This window comes from Moschus berezovskii, chromosome 25 (genome assembly GCF_049115385.1).
Source record: "Moschus berezovskii isolate FMDL1 chromosome 25, NW_MosBer_1.0, whole genome shotgun sequence".
In the NCBI taxonomy this organism is placed as follows: Eukaryota; Metazoa; Chordata; class Mammalia; order Artiodactyla; family Moschidae; genus Moschus; species Moschus berezovskii.
The window spans coordinates 20,554,692-20,575,652 of NC_142484.1; the positions used below are offsets into that span (position 1 = coordinate 20,554,692).

Here is a 20,961-nt window from a genome sequence, read left to right on the forward strand (position 1 = left end):
GAGAATCAAAGCGAAATCACCACAAATCCTTGCAGCCCTTGTGCAAGAGAGCAATACATGGAAAGTCATGAGGCAGTACGTGATGAGATGCTAAAAGAGATGCACAGCAATAATTGCTTGAGGCCAAGGAGTTCAGAGGAGGAGCACCGAGGGACCCCTGGTCACAGAACACTGTATGGAGAGGTGGGCGCCCGCGCTGGGCTGAATGACACACGGACAGGGAACTGCCAAGCAGGAACTCTTCGTGAGCATGAGTACTCACTCGCCAAGACGTGTCCAACTCTTGCGACCCCATGCACTGAAGCCCATCAGGCTCTGCTGTCCATGGGATTTCCCAGGCAAGAATACTGGAGTGGGTTGCCGTTTCCTTCTTCAGGGGATCTTCCTGACCCAGGGATCAAACTCAAGTCTCCTGAATTGGCAGGTGGGTTCTTTACCACTGAGTCACCAGGGAAGTCCTTCGTGAGCAACAGTGGTTCCTAAAGGGCAGGTCAGGGGACAGGGCATTGACTAATGAGAGTGTAAATTTTAGAGACGTCAAAAGGGAGGAGACAAAAGCAGAGGCTGAGTTAGAAAGGATTTTAAGTGCCAGATTCAGGAGCCTGACTTATGTGCTGTGTCCAGCAAGGGATCAATGGAGTGAGCACAGAACACTGTCTTTTGAAAGGATGAATCAGGCAACAGTTTGCAGTGTGGGCTGGAAGTAAGGAGACCAGACAGAAGACAACTGCAGCAGTCCAGGCAGGAGGTGACAGCATCTGAGCCAGGACAGTGGCAGTGAAGATGCAGCAACATGCCATTTAAAAAATTTTATTATTAGAGTACAATTGCTTTACAATATCGTATTAGTTTCTGCTGTACAACAATAATCACATATATGCCCTCCCTCTTGAGCCTCCCTCCCACCCATCTAGGTCATCACAGAGCACCAAGCTGGGCTCCCTGTGCTTCCCACTAACCATCTATTTTACACATAATAGTGTATATATGTCAATTCTACTCTCTCAATGCATCCCACCCTCTCCTTCCAGCACTGTGTCCACAAGTCCGTTCTCTATGTTTGTGTCTCTATTCCTGCCCTGTAAATAAGTTCATCAGTACTGTTTTTCTCGATTCCATATATATGAGTTAATATACAAATTTGATTTTCTCCTTCTCCTTACTTCACTTTGTATGACAGACTCTAGGTCCATTCACATCTTTACAAATGACCCAATTTTGTTCCTTGTTATGGCTGAGCAATATTCCATTGAACACATGTACCACATCTTCTTTATCCATTCCTCTGTCAATGGGCATTTAGGTTGCTTCCATATCCTGGTTATTGTAAATAGCACTGCAATGAACACTGGGGTACATGTGCCAGGCATGGAGAGGGATGGGAGGACAGCCTTGGCCTCTGAAAAGTTACAGACTGGCTGATCAGTTACTTATCACCCGAAATTGGACACTTTAGATGATGATAGGAGAGCCATTACAGTTACACTGGGACAACAGACTTAAGCCCGGACTGTCCTGGACAAACCAGAGAATGAAGCGGTGGGGTAGAGGAGAGTTGGACTCCAAGGTTTCAAGCCTGCAAGCAAGGAAAAGCATGGAGTTGACAGGGACATGTGGGAGGATGGTAGCACAGAGCAACAAAGAAATAAGTGATGAGAGTAGTTTGTCAAAATTGAGTGTCCAAGCAGATTTTGAATTCCATAAAGACAAGAACTGCCTCTAATCTGCGTTATCACACAGGTATTTGCTAAATTGAATAGAGAGAATAAAGACCTTCTGAATTTAATCTAAAGAAGACCGATTGTTGGGGAAATAGGAGGCAAGGTTACCCCTCTCCCCTCAGCCTTGTTTGTTCATATGCATATTTTTAGAACTTCAATAGATGTGCCTATTGGTGGGCTTGCCCTCGTGGCCATCTGCAGCCCAGGGAAGTCTCATCATGAACTGATGATTCTAATGTGTGCTGGAAACATAAATGGGGCATCGAAATGGCCAGCGCTGGCAGGAGACTCAGTAAATCCTGCTCCAAGCAGGACAGAGGGAGCAGGGAAGTAAATTCACCAGGTCCCCCTTCCAACTAAAATGCAGAAAATGAGGCGAAAGAAAGAAAGAAAAGGAAATTCAACCCCCTCAAGATCAAGAGAGCAAACATGTAGTCTTCCCTGTCCTGGGCTGACATGGACTTTTGTGTGAGGACTCAGAAAATCTAAGACTTTTCTACAGGCTGCCCCCCACCACCCTCTCCCCACAGTCAGGATTCTGTATTCCAGGATCATGTCCGCGCTTTTTCCATGGAAGACACACAAGTCAACCAGCAGGGTCTTGTATCATGCCCAGAATAGGATCTTACAGAGCTCCAGTGACCTGGAAATTTGAGGCAGAAACTAACCATTGGCTATGAATTATCCAAGTACCTGTGGCCGCAGTTTCGCGATAAAGCTAATCTCCCTAAGAGTGTTGATTACTCCTGAGTTAACAACGCAGGGTTTGGGGTAGGACAAAGTTGCCTGGCCCAACACTTCTCCTTGAACTCGAAGGATGGTGCTCCTAATCCTCAGAAAGGGTTCCCTCTTGGAATTGCTTGATGGAATCAAGTCTCCAAGTCTTTCTAGCTGATCTGGTGACATCAACAATGTGAAAGAAAAAGGATGCTGTGGTTTGCAGTGGCCCTCAACATTTTTTCCACTGCTCATCCCTGCAGTTTGCAGCAAGCTCTATAGCCATGGTGAATCCTTGCAGCAATGATTCCCCACTGGGGTCAGATCACCCCCAAATGAGTGATCAGTCAGGATGTGCTGAGGGGTGGCAGTGTCTTTAAGAAAGCCTTCCTTCCCTCCACCCCCAGGGAGGTTCTGAAACACCCTGCAAAGAAGGGCAGTTATCACTCTCTCCCCTTGAAAATTACTGGACAGAAAAGAAGTCAATTTACAAATCAGGAAAGTCATCATACACACCTAACTTCTTTTGAATACCTGCCTGCTGTATCAATCACCTTGCCCCGTAGCCTTCCTTTCCTCACCTCTAAAATGGGAGAGGTAATAATAAAAAAAACCTGTTTCCATGGGCTATCATAGGATCAAATGATGTAAGGAAAGTGCCGGCAACATAGCAAGAACTTAACAATTGGTGGGGGGTTGCGGGGGAGGTTGTTAGTTCAACTAACATTTTATTAGTGTGATTGGTGTTGCCATGAAATTAATATTTTCAAATTAGTGGGTATTGTCTTTGAACAGGCTCCAGATATGATTCTCTGCTATACACTGAAAAAGTGCTCCCAAAATTCACATGAGGAAATCCCAGTTCCTTAATATGATGGTATTAGGAAGTGAGGCCTTTGAGAAGTGATTAGGTTGTGAAGGTGAGGCCCTCATGAATGGAAATAGTGTCCTTATAAAAGAGACCCCAGGGAGTTTCCCTGCCCATTCCCCATGTAAGGTCACAGCATGAAGATGGACATCTATGAATTAGGAAGTAAGCCCTCCATAGACACCAAATCTGCCAGTGCCTTGATCTTGGTTCTCCCAGCTCCATAACTGTGAGAAATAAATCTATATTGTTTATAAGCTATTGACTGTACAGTAATTTGCTATAGCAGCCCCAAAAGACTAACACATTCTCCTTCAGGAGAAATACATTTATTCAGTAATAAAGCAGATAATATCCCCCATTCCCACCTAGCTCAGGGCCCTAGGAGTGGTCCATCGTCTGAAGGGCTGTGGACAGCTAACATCATACTCAATGATGAAAGACTTTCTCCCTGAGATCAGGAATAAGACAAGATACCCACTTTTACCACTACTATTCAACATTTATTAGAAGTTTAGCCAGATAAATTAGGTTTAAAAAAGAAAAAGAGCTAGTGAATTCATTAGTCACTCAGTTGTGTTTGACTTTTTTTGATCCCATGGACTGTAGCCTGCCAGGCTTCTCTATCCATGGGATTTCCCAGGCAAGAATGCTGGAGTGAGTAGCCATTCCCTTTTCCAGGGGATTTCCCATTCCAGGGATCGAACCCAGGTCTCCTGCGTTGCAGGCAGATTATTTACCATCTGAGCCACCAGGGATGGGCATTCAAAAGGAAGAAATAAAAATTTGTATACATAGATGACATGAACCTACATATAGACAATCATGAAGAATCCAAAGGAAAGCTACTAGAACTAATAGATTCAGCAAAGTTGTAGAGTACAAGATCACATGCAAAGATCAGCTGTGTTTCTATATACCAACAATGAGCAATCTGAAAAGGACATTAAGAAAGCAATTCTATTTATAATAGCATCTAAAAGAATAAAATACCCAGGAACATATATAGCAAAGAAAGTGAAAGACTTTTACCCAGAAACCTGAAAAAAACATTGCTGAGAAAAACTAAAGAAGGCCTAAATAAATGGAAAGACATTTCACATTTATGGATAGGAAGACTTACAATTGCTAAGATGTCAATACCACTCAAAGAAATCTACAGATTCAACACAGTCTCTATCAAAATTCCAACAGGTTTTTCCATGGAAAGAGAAATACTGATTCTCAGATTCACATGGAATCACAAGAAGCCCTGAATATAAAAAACAATCCTGGGGAAAAAAAAGAACAAAGTTGGAAAACTCACACTTCCCAACTTCAGATTTTACCACAACACTACAGTAGTCTAAACAGAGTTGAATCAAGAGTCCAGAAATAGCCCTATACATTAATGGTTAATTGATTCTGCAACTCACTCCAGTATTCTTGCCTGGAAAATTCCATGGACAGAGGACCCTGGTAGGCTACAGTCCATGGGGTCGCAAAAGAGTCAGACACAACTGAGCTACTGAGTATACACAGGGGGCCAAGGCCACTCAACTGGGGAAAAGAATATTCTCTTCGACAAATAGGGCTGGGACAACTAGATTTCCACATGCAAAAGAATGAAGCTTTAGACCTTACCTCATGCCATACAAACCACCAACTCAAAATGGATCAAAAACCTAAAATTAGAGCTAAAACCATAAAACTCTTTTTAAAAAAACCATGGGGATAATTCTATATGATCTCAGATTTGGCAATGATACATCACCCAAAGTATAGTAACAAAATAAAAGTATATAAATTGAACTTCATTAAAATGAAAACCTGTTCATCAAAGGACAATATCAAGGAAGTGAAAAGACAACCTACAAAATCTTTGCAAGGTATGTATCAGGTGAGTTTGATATTCAGAATATATAAAGAACTGCCACAACTCAACAGCACGAGGAAAATCCATTTTTAAAATGAGTAAAGCACTTGAATAGAAATTTCTCCAAAGGAGAGATATAAACAGCCAATAAGAAAAAAAAAATTTTAATAAAAAAAATTGGCCAATAAGTCCATGAAAATATGCCTCATCATTAGTCATTACTGCTGCTGCTACTGCTAAGTTGCTTCAGTCATGTCCGATCCTGTGAGACCCCATAGACGGAAGCCCACCAGGCTCCCCCGTCCCTGGGATTCTCCAGGCAAGAAAACTGAAGTGGGTTGCCATTTCCTTCTCCAATGCACGAAAGTGAAAAGTGAAAGTGAAGCCGCTCAGTCATGTCTGACTCTCAGCGACCCCATGGACTGCAGCCTACTAGGCTCCTCCACCCATGGGATTTTCCAGGCAAGAGTACTGGAGTGGGTTGCCATTGCCTTCTCCAACCATTAGTCATTAGGGAAATGCAAATCAAAACCACAATGAGACACCACTTCAAAGCTAATAGAATGGCTATAAACAACAACAATAAAAACAGAAAATAACAAGTGTTAGTGAGGATTTAGAGAAATTGGGACCCTGGAGTTTTGCTAGTGGGATGGTGCAGCCACTGTGAAAAACAGTTTGGCAGTTCCTCAAAAAGCTAAACGTAGAATTATTATGTGTGTGTCAGTCATTCAGTCATGCCTGACTCTGTGACCCCATGGACAGGCTCCTTGGTCCAGGGGATTCTCTAGCCAAGAATACTGGAGTGGGTAGCCATTCCTTTCTCCAGGGGATCTTCTCAAACCAAGGATTGAACCTGGGTCTCTTGCACTGCAGGCAAATTCTTTACCATCTGAGCCACCAGGGAAGCCCAAATTACTATATGACCCAGAAATTCCATTCCTAGGTACATACCCAAAAGAACTCAAAATAGACTCAGATAGTTGCAGCATTATTCACAATAGCTAAAAAGCAGAAACAACCCAAGTGTCCATCAACAGATGAATGGATTAAACAAAACATGGTACATATATATACAGTAGAATACTGTTCAGGCGTGAAAAGGAATTAAATTCTTAAATGAGTTTGAGTGAACTACTGGAGTTGGTGATGGACAGGGAGGCCTGGCGTGCTGTGATTCATGGGGTCGCAAAGAGTTGGACACGACTGAGCGACTGAACTGAACTGATATGCTACAACACAGATGAACGTTGAAATAGCCAGTCACAAAAGGACAAATATACTATCATTCACTTATATAAAATGCTAGAATAGATAAATTCATAGAGACAGAAAATAATTAGAGTTTACCAAGGGCAGAATGAAGGGTGGAATAGGAGTTATTGCTTAATGAGTACAGAGTTTCTGTCTGGAGTGGTGAAAAAGTTTTGACGATAGATACGATGACGTTTGTACAACATTGTGAATGTGGTTAATGTCACTGGATTATACACGTAAAATAGTTAAAATGGCAAATTTTTATATTTACTCAAAAAAAAGGACAAGGATAAAGTGTCCTTATTTAATTTCTCACGTGAAACTAAATTGAACACAGAGAACCTAACCAAAGAGAAAAACTCAGATTTCTTTCAATCTTGAAGTCAATAGTTATACATGCACGTGGGCTTTGCAACAGCTTCTACTTGGCTGAGACATGGGGCCACTGGGCACAGAGAACACCAAACAAACTCTAGGAGAGAAGGACGGAAATGCGGCTCGCTTTCCACCGAGGGGCTGGAATCTGGTGCACACAATTGGAGTGAGACCCAATAAATGTTTGTTGAGCACCTCTTATGTGCTACACACACAGCAATAAATGGTGAGTAACCTGCCTGGGTGTTCATTGGAAGGACTGATGCTAAAGCTGAAACTCCAATACTTTGGCCACCTCATGCAACGAGTTGGCTCACTGGAAAGGACTCTGATGCTGGGAAAGGTTGGGGTCGGGAGGAGAAGGGGACGACAGAGAATGAGATGGCTGGATGGCATCACCGACTCTGTGGACATGAGTTTGAGTGAACTCAGTGAGTTGGTGATGGACAGGGAGGCCTGGCGTGCTGTGATTCATGGGGTCGCGGAGAGTCGGACACGACTGAGCGACTGAACTGAACTGAACTGAACCTGCCTGGAGCCCTGGCCTGTGCTCAGTCGTCAGGTCGTCTTTCTTCATGGTTTGTTCCAGGTCTCAAATGAAAGGACTGTGTAGATAGAAATGCATTATACAGGTGAGATGGTGCTGTTATCATTACTGTTATCACTAGGGATTTATTGGGTCGTCTTGGAGGATGCAAGCCTAGCCAGCCTCTGACTCAAGGCCAAGGGAAAGCCATTGGGTGCTCCTGAGTGTGGAGAGGAGAGGTCCTGAGGAGAACAGCAGTCAGCATGTGCAAAATTCTGCAGGCTCAAGTATCTACCCAGCAGTAGACTGGGGGTGCTACTCCCCAGAAGGCTAACATTTCCCCCTCCAGGCCAGCTGGCTAACACCCCAGCACGCAGTAGGGTCATTCTTCACTCACAGCCTTGCTTCAGCTCAGTTCAGTCGCTTAGTCGTGTCCGACTCTCCGCGACCCCATGAATCACAGCACACCAGGCCTCCCTGTCCATCACCAACTCCCAGAGTTCACTCAAACTCATGTCCACAGAGACGGTGATGCCATCCAGCCATCTCATTCTCTGTCATCCCCTTCTCCTCCCGCCCCCAATCCCTCCCAGCATCAGAGTCTTTTCCAGTGAGTCAACTCGTCGCATGAGGTGGCCAAAGTATTGCAGTTTCAGCTTTAGCATCAGTCCTTCCAATGAACACCTAGGATTGATCTCCTTTAGAATGGACTGGTTGGATCTCCTTGCAGTCCAAGGGACTCTCAAGAGTCTTCTCCAGCACCACAGTTCAAAAGCATCAATTCTTCGGCAATCAGCTTTCTTCACAGTCCAACTCTCACATCCATACATGACCACGGGAAAAACCATAGCCTTGACTAGACGGACCTTTGTTGGCAAAGTAATGTCTCTGCTTTTTAATATACCACACCCTTGCTTACGGCTCTCCTTTCCCTGACTAGTCAATCCTTCCCAAATTTCAGGGCCTAGCTCATGGGAGACAGGCTTGCTCTTGGAAAAGTTGAGATGCAGATAGGCCTGGTTTCTGCGCCAAAGTTATCAGCTGGGCACCTTGGCCTTTGCCATATGTATAGATAGAATTGGTCATTCACAGACTTGGAGAACGAACTTATGGTTGTCGGGGGGCGGTGGGGGGGAAGGATGGAGGCAAGGGATAATTAGAGAATTGGGGCTGGACATGGACACACCACTATATTTAAAGTGGATAACCAACAGAGACCTACTGTGGAGCACAGGGAACTCTGCTCATTGTTATGTGGCAGCCTAGATGGGAGGGGAGTTTCGGGGAGAGTGGATACATGTATATGTATGGCTGAGTTCCTTTGCTGTTCACCTGAAACTATCACAACATTGTTAATCAGCTATACTCCAGTACAAAATAGAGAGTTTAAACACTGGAAAAAATAAACAAAAAAATCGAGGCAGTCACACCTGCATCCCAAGCCTGCTCCAAGATCATACATATCAGGGGTTTGGTACCCCACCCCCTCTTCCATCAAGTCTCTGGGTCCTGCAGCCCTCTACTTCTCCTTCCTCTGAGACGCTCTTCTTGTATCTCTTGTTCGGTAAGGAATCCTCTCTGTCCTGGAACGTCTCTTCTGATGATCCACCCTCGTGTATTGCTATGTAACTCCTCCAGAATAATTTAATTTTCCATGTTTTCACACTTCTCTCTCCACTCAAACTGTAATCTCCTTCACGTAGAGGCCAAAGCTCATCATCTTTGTTTTCCTCCCTGGTGGCTGGCGCACGGTGGGTGCTAAACAAATTGAAAATGGATTTGAGCCAAATGGAGGGGCCACAGGCAACAGAGGAAAACCTCACAGGAAATAGAGCATGTTCAGCTCCGAGTAACAGCCCATTGGTCTTCTCTCCTCTGCATGAGTCCATCCCCTGCCCAGACCGGCCCTTCAAGAATACTCCATTCATCTAGGGAGTGCAATCTGCTGATGCCCCTGGCTCATCAAAGTCAGTGTTAGAGTGGAAATCCAGGAAAAGAGTTGATCTGAAAACAATCATCTCTTTTTGTGACTTTTAGAATGCCTTGGAAATCATGTTTATCTCCTTTGTTTCATTTTGGCCATTGAGATAAGCAATGTAGGGACTTCCCTGGTGGTCCAGTGGTGAAGACTCTGTGCTCCCAGTGCCAGGGGCCTGGGTTCGATCCCAGGTCAGAGAACTAGATCCCATATGCTGCAGTGAAGATCTATGTGCCATGTGCTTAGTCGTGTCTGACTCTTTGTGACCCCATGGACTGTGTCCCGCCAGGCTCTTCTGTCCACGGGATCCTCCAGGCAAGAATACTGGAGTGTGTTGGCATGCCCTCCTCCAGCGGATCTTCCCAACCCAGGGACTGAACTCGCATCTCCTGTGTCTCCTGCATTGCAGGCAGATTCTTTACCTGCTGAGCCATCGAGGAAGTCCCCAGTGCAGCCAAATAAATAAGAATACATTTCTTTTTTTTAAAAAAGGTCAATGTAAAATAAAATTCATAATAAAAAAGAGTTCCTGTCCCATGAGCACAGTTCACCCTCCATCAGAGAGAGGTGGCAGGGGGTAGCAGGCCATGAATTTAAGGTGTGCCTCCATTAATCCACAAAGCTGGGGATCCACGGTCAGAAAACATACTTGTCACATGCTGCATCCATCATGCCCTGAGTCGCTTGACTAGATGACTCCCAGCCCATTTAAGAACCCTCTGTGCATGGAGCTGGGGGTGCTTAGGCCAGCCTCTCTGAGAGAAAGGAAGTGGTGATTTCTCCCATCCTATAGCCAACACTGGGAATAAATGCAACGGCATGGATGACCTAGCTGTGACAGGAACACCTATCATGTACCAGGAGTTATATAGGCATCAGGCCATCTGAGTCCCCACCCAACACCATCGTGGAAATATTACAGTCCCCATGTTTACAAAAGAGGACCCTGAGACGCAGGTTTAGATGATAGTCAAGCTGATAGTCTGCAGCAGACGTGGGATTTGAACTCTGGAGAAGGAAATGACAAGCCACTCCAGTATTCTTGCCTGGAGAATCCCATAGACTGTAGCCTGCCAGGCTCCTCTGTCCATGGAGTCTCAAGAGTTGGACATGACTTAGCGACTAAACCACTATCTCTAGCCAAAAGCTTTTATCTTTCTGTTAGGCCCTCCGGGGACTTCTGTTATTGCTGAGAGATTCAGAAGCCGGATGGAGGGAACAAGGGGACAGCTTTTAGTGGCTGCATGAGTCTGTCTGAACTGACTCACAGGGTTACCAACCACCCCAGCACCCGGGACCCAAGGCTGTCTGAAATTGGGGCTTTCAGCACCAAAGTACTAAACCAGTATGGTCCCTGGCAAACTGAGATGGTTGGCCCCGGTGACTGAGGCTTTCCTGTGCTCTGTGGCTCCAAAACAAAACAAATGCATTTTCAGAATGCAAACAACAGCTGAAGGATAACGTTGATGGCTCCCACTCTGAGTAGGAGCACAGCTTGAGGCCTGTCCCCCCAACACAGCCCCTAAAGGCCCAGGCACCAGGGCAAAGATATCTTCTCTGTGTGTTCCAGCTTCAACCTAAGATCAAGAGTGGCCAGTCTGGGTGGAGCTGGGGCTTGAGGGGGCGGGCAGAAGAGCAGAGTACTCTACCGGAAGCTGACTGCACCCAGGTCTTGAGAAACAAACACTCATCATCATTGAGAGATTATTTGCCCACTTCACACACAGAACAGCCACAACCTCATAAACCATTTAGAGCAGTGGTCCCCAACCTTTTTGGCACCAGGGATCAGTTTCATGGAAAACAACTTTTCCACGAACCAGGAGTCGGAGGGGGTGGTTTCAGGATGATTTAAGCTCGTTACATTCATGATGCACTTTATTTCTATTATTATTATATCAGCTCCACCTCAGATCACCAGGCACTAGATCCCGGAGGTTGGGGATGCCTGACTTAGAGGATCTTCTCAGAAGTTCCCCAAACGTTTAAGAATACTGAATCCTGAGGGTCTTGCCCTCAGCTCTGCCTAGATCAAAGAATTGAGTCAGACAAAGGTCAGGGAAAGAGGGCTCCAGGCAGAGCAAACAGCTAGTGTAAAAACCCCAAGGGAGGAGCACGCCTGGCCCCTCTGGCTTCCACAAGGAAATCTGGGTGGGGATGGTCTGGCTGGCTGGAGCAGTGAAAAAGGAAGACAGTGAGAGGAACGGGACTGGGGAGGTGGGGATTCAGCCACTGTGAGGCCTTTGGCTTTTATTCAACAATGAATCCAAATCATTAAGGCTTTGACATAAATGAATTTGACACCGTTCACTTATATGATGAATTTGCTCAGTTTTCACTTCTCCCTCCCTCCTCTCCACCAAGGACCTGCAATCTATTTATGATTTTTTATTATTATTACTTTCATTTGTTTCTCTCTCCGGGCCTATAGCCAGCGTTTTTAAAATTTTTTATTTCTTTATTATTTCTGGCTGTGCGAGGTGTCGGTTGCCGCACTCGGCCTTTCCTCCAGCTGTGGCGAGCAGGGACTACTCTCCAGGTGCGGGGTGAGGGCTTCTCGGGGCGGTGGCTCCTCCTGTTCGGAGCACAGGCTCCAGGCAGCAGGCTTCAGTAGCTCTGCTGCATATGCTTAGTTGCTCCTGGGCATGTGGAATCTTCCTGGGCCAGGGATCCAACTCGTATCCTCTGCATTGGCAGGTGGATTCTTCACCGCTGGACCAGCAGGGAAGTCCCTTTAGCCAAGCTTTAGCCTGGTCTCCGCTTTAGAATCACAGCCTCCGTCTTCCCGCTTCATCCGAACATGCTGCCTGGCCCAGATCAGACTCCTTCTGCGCGCTTCCAAGCTCTTCCAAGTTGTCCCTCCTGACATGGTTCTCCGCCCTGGCCCCCTGGCCATCCATCAACCCCTTCGTCTCTCCCCAGGGCCTTCACACCTACTGTTTCCCCCACGCACACACCCTGGAATACTCTCTGCATGTGCACATTTGCTTCAGTTGTATCAGGACACCACGGACTGTAGCCCACCAGGCTCCTCCGTCCGTGGGAATTTCCAGGCAAGAATACTGGAGTGGGTTCCATGCCCTCCTCCAGGGGAACTTCCCAGCCGAGGGATTAAACCCTACTCTTCGCTTCCATCTTCATTCATGTCTTCCTCTCCCTTCAGATCTCAGCTCAAACTTCTCTTCCTTGGAGACTCTTCCCTGCTCTCTCTAAATAAAATCTCCTGTTTAAATGCTCTCATAGTTCTACATTTTTCCCTTCAAAGCTCCTATTACATGTGTTGTTTCGAATTTATTTGTATGATTTTTTTTTCTTTTAATTAATGGTTCTCTCCATCCACTGAAAATTCTATCAGGCTAGAGGCTACATCTGTTTTTGCTCCTTTCTAGCCCTTGGACTGCAAGCAGATCAAACCAGTCAATCCTAAAGGAAATCAACCCTGAATATACACTGGAAGGATTGATGCTGAAACTGAAGCTCCAATACTTGAGGTGAAGAGCTGACTCACTGGAAAAGACCCTGATGCTGGGAAAGATTGAGGGCAAAAAGAGAAGGGAGAGGCAGAGGATAAGACTGTCAGATGGCATCACTGACTCAATGGACATGAATCTGAGCAAATTCCGGGAAATAGTGAAGGACAGGGAAGCTGGTGCACTGCAGTCCATGGGGTCTCAAACTGTGGGACACGACTTAGCAACTGAACAACAGCAACAATAGAGCCCAGGCACCAGGACAACGCCTAGCACACACTCGAGATTCCTAGTAAGTGCTTGAAGAAGAACTAAGTGAGAAGATGAATGAGTGCCCCGGGCCTCCTGCTTATTGGCACCCTGGGGGGCACAAGGCTGGACCGCTCAAGGCTCTTTGGAGGCCCTGTGGGTGTGGTCAGAGCCCTGAGCCAAGCGGGGAGGGGGCAGGGCTGAGAGGGGAAAGGATTCAAGCCCACAGAGCCCCCTTACCATATCAGGCACTTTACCCAGGCAATCTCATTTCTATTTCACGGCCACCACTTGAGTCGAGGATTACCATCCCATCTTACAACTGAGCAAACTGAGGCTCAGGAAGTAAGTTTCTCTAGGTCATACTGTAAGCAAGTTTGTAGTCAGACTTAGACTGTCTAATTCCAAAATTGGTGCTCTTTCTGCTCTTCCCCGGCTGTCCTGGCCTGGGCAGTTTCTAACCTAGCTCTGCCACTAGTTTCCTGTGTGACCTTAGGCAAATTACTGCCCTCTCTGAGCCTCATTTCTTCATATATAAAGTACAGAGGCTGAAATAGATGTCTTTATGTCCTTTCCAGTTCTGAGATTTCTGAGACTTTAAAATTTTATGCTTCTAAATTTATAAATTCACACAATGGGTACTAAAGCACCTAGCTCAAGGGCAAGCGCAGAGCAGACTCTTCATAAGTGTTCATTTCCTCCCTCCTATCCTCCCAATTCTCTGTTTCAGAGAATCTCTGCTCTGCAGCCCTCCCAAGGCCACTTATGCTGCTCTGATTATTGCGGGAGCCCCAAAACACTGCGCCTGGCCTTTGGGGAAGACTCGTCAGCTCTGACATCCATGCCTCCAGCCTGCAGTCCTCGGATAGCCATTCCAGCTGGGCTCCCCAGAGAGGCCCACACCTCCCTGCACCCACACCTCCTTCCTGACTCCTGAAGGGGAACTTTGTGTTCAGCACTGTGGGGAGAGAGAAGAACGTGCAGGAAAGGAACCCACACATCTTTAGTACCCTGTGCCAGGGACTAGGGGCTTCCCTAGTTAAAAATCCACTTGTAATGCAGGAGACCTAGGAGATGAGTTTGATCCCTGGGTCGGGAAGATCCCCTGAAGGAGGGCATGGCAACCCACTCCAGCATTCTTGTCTAGAAAATCCCATGGACAGAGGAGCCTGGTGGGCTATGGCCCATGGGGTCTCAAAGAGTGGGACACGACTGAAACAACTAAGCAAGCAAGCAAGCAACCAGGAGCTAGACCAGGCTCATCAAATCTCTGCACAGTCTTTGTTCTCCCCATTTCATGAAAGGGAAGAAACTCAGGCTCAAAAGTTTAGGAAATTGCCCAAGATCACACATCCAGCCTGTGGCATTAGTGAGGCCCTGCCTCTCCAACCCCAAGGCAGATACACTTTGCCAACCCCGGGGGATGCTGACGCCTCAGGCAAAGGTCCATTCTGTACCAACAGCTATTCCCTTGCAAGCATCCTTTTTTTTTTTTTAACATCTGTTTAACTTTGCATTTACAGCCCTAGTGCCTTAAACCCATCAGTCTCTCTCTGGCTACCCACTCCTGCCTCTCCATTGCCCCCTCCAAAGGACCAGACTACAAAATATTCATCTATTGTTCCCAGTGTTTCCAGCTTCACCAAGGAAACAACTCAAGAGGTTGACTTCATCCCGTCTAGGGGAAAGGGCCAGATCTGTGATGAATACAGTCCTCCCAATGGTACCAAGAAAGAAGGGTGAGCCTTCCTCCCCAGCTCACAGCTGCTGCCCTTGAGGGCTTTCCAGAAATCAGACTCAGGTGAGACATAAACGTGAACATCACCAGCCAGGCAACATCACCAGGCATGCCCAGATACGAGCAGGGCCCCAGCTGGGAAAGAATGGGCAAGGGAGGCCTGCATCGCTTAAAGGCTCCCCTGGAGGCTGTGCCCTGGAAGAGTGTGGAAGGATGGGTTGGGGGAAGGGCTCTGTGGGAACAGCATCAGCTCTGTTCTGTGAAGCCGCCCAGAAAGGTAACTCAGGTGAGAGCAAAATCCCTGGTAGGCTGTTTCTGGCACCCACTGGCTTTCTCTCACCTTGCTCTGCCCTTGCCTGGGATGGAAAAGGAGCCCCCCCCCCCCCCCGGATGGAGGGGTTGGCAAACTCTCTCTCTTCAGGAAGGGCTTCAAGTGACCACGAGGTCAGGCAAAGCCAGCCCAAGGTGACTAGAATCCTCACCGGCTCCCCTCAGACCTCAGCCTGAACCTCATGTGCCCAGGATCCCCTCCAGACCCCCAGAGGAGCACACATCCCCCAGCCGTGTGCTCATCACTTGCTGGACTTCTCCTCCATGCCTCTTATCGTGGTTTCACTAATTACCCACAGAACTCAAATGCCCATCTCCCCCGAAGACTGTGAGTTCCATGGGTAGGGTGCCTGTCTGCCTAGTTCACGGTCTCCCCAGCACCTTCACCAGGTCTGACGTGTACAAGGTGCTCAGTAAAAATCTATGAATGAATGTTACCTACAGGGAGGAGCCTATGGCCTGGTGCAGACTGACGGGACCCAGCAGAGGCCAACCCTCCCCATACCAGGCCCGAGATGGCCCCTCACTGGACCAAATGGGAAAACGTAAGTGGTGACAACCACATGGCTTGCGATTCCGGTTTGCGGACTCTATGCAGGAATCTAGGAAACCACCCATTCATGCCCCAGCTGTGGGGCCATTGTGAACGGCCACGCTGCCACCTTTCAATCACTTAAACAAGGTTGTCATCACTCTCTGAGTGAGCACGAGGGGGGTGTGTGTGTATGTGTGTGTGTGCGTGTACGTGTGCTCAACCCTAAACTATTAAGAAACATAGAGTCTGTGCCAAATGATTTTCTCCCCCACATGTTATGTGCGAAGCACAGTGCAGGCACCTTTGTTTATGTTTATGTAATGTGCACAACACATCCTCACCCGCTAGCTCATGTGTTCCTGGCTGGTAGGCATTATCACCACCATTTCATTGAGGAGGACGGTGGGGCCAGCTTTTAAGGCCACGCACTAAGCACACAGCTGAGTCTCAGCTCAAACCCAAGGCCCTGGCTCATGAGGCACTGGTCTGCCTCAGTCGTGCTCCTTGTCACAACACAATCTCATCACCTGTGACTTGCCCAGTCAAAGCCCTGTATCTTACACTGAGCTTGCTATGAGCTGGAGCACAGGGTCTAGGCTGGGAGGGAAAAGGAAGAAAAAGTTAGCAAGCCATCCATAGCAACTTACCCCCAACCACGCGTCTCCCTAGAGCAGGCAGCAAGCTGGGCCGGAAAGACCACTGACCAGAGGGACACCAAACCAGATGGGTGACCTTGGGCAAGTTCTCTGACGCATGCTGAGCCTCACTTTCTTTCCTGGGTCTATGATGATGGCTAGATAAAGAGTGAGTGCTCCCAGCATGTAGTGAAAGGGTCTCCACTCTCCTGCGGACTTGCGCAGCTACTCAAAAATCACAGGACTCAGAAGAACCCTTTTCTTCCCGTGGCCTGCATGCTCGCTATGGCAGCTGGTCTCCTCCGCCCCAGTGGAAGCCAGCCCCACTGTGGACAGGCGGCACCTGGACTCTGTGCAGAAAGAAAGTGGGGGATGTTCCCCTAGTCCCCTGCCAGCAGCTAACTGCGCCACCCAGAGCACAGCCCATGAGTGCAGAGCTCTCTCCATCTTCCCTCCCTTCCAAAGCCAATGGAGACGACTCTGAAGAGTATTCCAGGAGACCAGATGTCCAGCCTGGGAAGGGCTTTTCCCAGCAATCTGGGTGTCTACTGGTGGTGGCATCCCCCCATCTCATTGCTGCTAACTGGATGCTTTCCTTCAGCCTCCAGGGAAGACTGGGGAGTCCCGCCAAGCTCTCTGGCTGTCCTCCGGGTCATACTAACAAGTGAGGAGCCCCCGGAGGACTGCTGCCCCACTGTGCGTCTAGCCAGCTCCTCCCAGAGAGGGCTGGAGGGAGATGGGGCCACGAGACATGCTCCCATCAAGGCAACAGTGCAAAACCACCACTTCTGCTCAGGCCACAGGAGAACAGCAGACTTGAGCTCCCTAACCGCTGGTCTCTCCTGCTTGATGAATATCCCCCTGGTCTTCCTGGAGCCTGGAGGACTCAGAAAGGGCCCCTTGGTGGGAGCTTGCCAGCCCCAGCACCCAAATAAGTGAGACCCGGCTGCCCTTAAGTTTCCTTCTCCCCATCCCCCCTTGCTTAGTCAGAGCCAGGCAGTCCTACCACCACTGGGCCAAATGTCCCCTGGAGCCCACCACCTCCTCTGGACCCAGGGCGCCTGGGCATCTGGAGCACACACTCCAGCATGGACAGCCCCCAGAGTCACAGAAAAGCAGATCCAGAAGGGGCCTCGAAGACAATCTTATCTAACCTCCTCCTTGTATAAAATGAGGACGCCAAGATCCAGAGAAGCTAAGAGGTGTGTCGAAGGTCAAACATGCAAGGCCCTGAGAACCAGAAAGCACATCACCAGGCTTTCATTAAACAGGTGGCTCACTGACTGATTTAAGGACCACCAGGGAGGGCTCGGGACTGAGATCGAGCTCCTGTCACCATGAGGACCTGCGTGCACATGTGGAATCTCTCTGGGCTGCTTCTCTCAGCCCCTGACCTAGAGTTGAACTCACAATCCACACAAAGCAGGGCCTCACCTGGGAAAAGGTGGGAACAGCCCTGGACCCCCAGCTCAGCACAGGCCTGGGAATGAAGACTACTCAGAGACAAGGGACCGCAGAGAGAGGAACACATGGGGGGACTTTTGGGGGTGGGCTCACTCCCCCTGCTCCATCTAGACTCCCTGAACCACCCTGGACTCAGCCCAGACAGAGGCCCTGCCACTTACAGCCTCAGGGTCCCCAGTGTCTGTCAAGACGGAGAGCCAGAGGACCACAGGTGTAGCCCCAGGACATCGCATCAGCCCGCTCACTCTGAGCCACCTCCCAGCCTGGGCAGCTGGTGGAGGCAGGGTGATGGCACTGCAGCTCTGCCACCCACCACCACTGCCACCACCCCGCCTCCCTGCCCGAAACCCACCTCCTCCTCTCCGTGCTGGGCACCCGAGCCCTCCTGAAGGTTTTATGGAAAAAACAGCAGCCCAGAGAGACTCCAGGTGTGCTCCCAGGGCCTCCTGGTGACAGGAGCTCATTCTCAGTCCCAAGCCCTCCCCGGCAGTCCTTAAATCCGTCAGCCCAGATTGTCCAGGTTTCCGTAACAGCTTGGCGGTCCCTGCAGCATTTGCCAAACAAAGGTTTGGGTAGCGGGGAGCTGGGTTCAGGTGGCTCCTGTGAAGAGACTCTCAGGAGAGGACAAGATGGAGCTAAGAACAAGGAGGCTCTCAGAGCTCCACGGGCGCTTGTTCTGTCTCTGGAAGGCTAAAGAAGAGCCCTCATCATCACAGGTGGACGCAGGCCACCCTAATTACCATGTGTCCCCTGGACAGACGGAGGCGTCTACAGACGGAGGCGTCTGCCATCCCTTCCTGGACCTGTCGCTTCAGCCATTCTCTGAAGTTCCGGGTTCCTCTCCCTCGTAAATTGAGACAGCACCACAAAGTTGAGAGGCTCCAACCAGAGAGTGCATGAGAAAATTCTTTAATCCAATACTGACCATGAACGCTTACGGATACTTTCTTCTAGAATAGTCACAACACTCAGTCCTGTCTGACTCTTCTCGACCCCAAGGACTGCAGCCCACTAGGCTCCTCTGTCCATGGGATTTTCCAGGCAAGAATACAGGACAGGGTTGCATTCCCTTCTTCATACAACACTCCTGTGTTCTCCATATTATTACTATCCTGCCTATCTGGCTTGGAGAAGGCACTGGCAAGCCACTCCAGTACTCTTGCCTAGAAAATCCCATGGACGGAGGAGCCTGGTAGGCTGCAGTCCATGGGGTCGCTAAGAGTCGGACACGACTGAGCGACTTCACTTTCACTTTTCACTTTCACACATTGGAGAAGGAAATGGCAACCCATTCCAGTGTTCTTGCCTGGAGAATCCCAGGGACAGGGAGCCTGGTGGGTTGCCGTCTATGGGGTCACACAGAGTCGGACACGACTGAAGTGACTTAGCAGCAGCAGCAGCAGCCTATCTGGCTAAGAAAACTGAGGTTCAGGGAGGTTCAGTGGTGTGCCGAAGGACACATAGCTTAGTTGTAGTAGGTCCAGGGTCAGAACACAGAATGACTCCAAAGCCAGTGACCCTTTTCCCAACACCACACCATCTCCACAAAAGAAGCAAACGGCACCTTTTAAAAAGAGGCAGGTGAGTCTTCAGACAAAATGCCACCTCATGGAGCTGTCCCTACCATATTTTGTGTGTTTTGTGTTCAGCTGCTGTCATGCCCAACTCTTTTGACCCCATGGACTGTAGCCCGCCAGGCTCCTCTGTCCATGGGATTTCCCAAGCAAGAATACTGGAGTGGGTTGCTATTTCTTCCTTCAGGGGATCTTCCCGACCCAGGATCGAACCCATGTCTTTTGTGTCTCCTGCACTGGCAGGTGGGTTCTTTACCACTGTGTCACCTAGGAAGCCCACCCCTACTGCTAGACTTGCCCATTCACCCTGGGAAGGCCACTGATCAAGTCAAAGCCAACTCCCCATTGTCTTGGGAGACCCTATGACAGAAGGACACCCCAGGGCCAAGCCCTCACAGTCCGTGCCTTGGCTACTATGCGTCATGATACTTGTTGGTTTGGTGTTTCAATAGTGGTTCCAATGACCATCTCTGTGTGATTCAAGTCAATGGAAAGAAACACAGAATCACGGAACTTTGGGCTGAACAGGGCCTCGGAGAGCAAGTTCCAGCTCCTGGTTAGATGGCCGAAGAAACTGACATCCAAATGTCAGTCACATGTTGTAGGTCAACAGCAAGCCAGTGGCCAGTCTGGAGCAGAATCCTTGTTCTCCACATCCCAGCTGCTCTGGCATCAGCAGCTTCATGGCCCCAGAGAAGGCCGGGTGTGAGCCTAGCCTCTGCTCTCCTGGCTTAGGGAGCGCAGGGATGGTAAGTAAGAGAGTCGCATCACAGCCAGGAGTGAAATTAGCTGGTTGGCACCCTGCACTAAATCAGAAGCCTAAGTTCTAGGCATTGAAAGATCAAGGTGTGAAAGCAGCCTATTCCCCAACAGGGAGGCCTGGGAGGCTCTCCTGAGGCAGTGGTGGTCCCTTCTGGCCCCCTGGCCGTGGTCAGAGGAGTCTGGACTTTTTAACCTAGTACAGTCTGCCCCCCCACCCCCCACCCCCAGCCATCACCACGACAGTACTTGAGCACCGTGACCTGGATGGTCTCACGTTCTGCCCCTCCAACTCCAGACCACATGAGAGCTCACCTCCACCCAGCCCCAGTCCGTCACTCGGCAGCCTCTCATCCTCCTCTTGCCTCTGTTGTTAACAATTGATTTCTACCTTTTTTTTTTTCTTTTCACTTCAGGGCATGCGCACGCATCTCTCAGTCCTTTGTGGGTCAACTTTGTCCTTCCTGGAACTGCACAGTCCCTGGGGACACACTCTGTGTCCCCATTTCTACAACAGCCCCTGCCGAAGTCTGTGTGCAGACGGGAGCACACAGCCGTTTATTCAGCACTTGTTGCAGTGCCAGTGACCTGTGGGAGGCCCACCTGGGGAAGGAAAGGCAAGGGAAAAGGGAGGCTGCATAAGCCACAAGCTGGACAGAAAACCCAACTGAGCCCATCCTGGGGGGCAGACACTGTGCTCCCACTTTACAGACCCTCTCTCCACAGTCCTGTGAGCTATGTCCTTCTATTTCCCTCTTCGCAGATGGGGAAACTGAATCAGAGATGTTAAGCAACTTGTCTGTGTGTGCATGCTAAGTCGCTTCAGTTGTGTCCGACTCTTTGCAGCCCTAAGAACTACAGCTCTCCAGGCTCCTCTGTTCATGGGATTCTCCAGGAGAGAATACTGGAG

General features: G+C 48.8%; 1 protein-coding gene across 3 annotated transcripts in view; it reads right to left on the reverse strand.

Annotated features, from left to right (window-relative positions):
• The window catches only part of PKNOX2 (PBX/knotted 1 homeobox 2), a 296,299-nt gene that overhangs the window by 266,933 nt on the left and 8,405 nt on the right, over window positions 1–20,961 (reverse strand). The gene's annotated exons all lie outside the window — the stretch shown is intronic.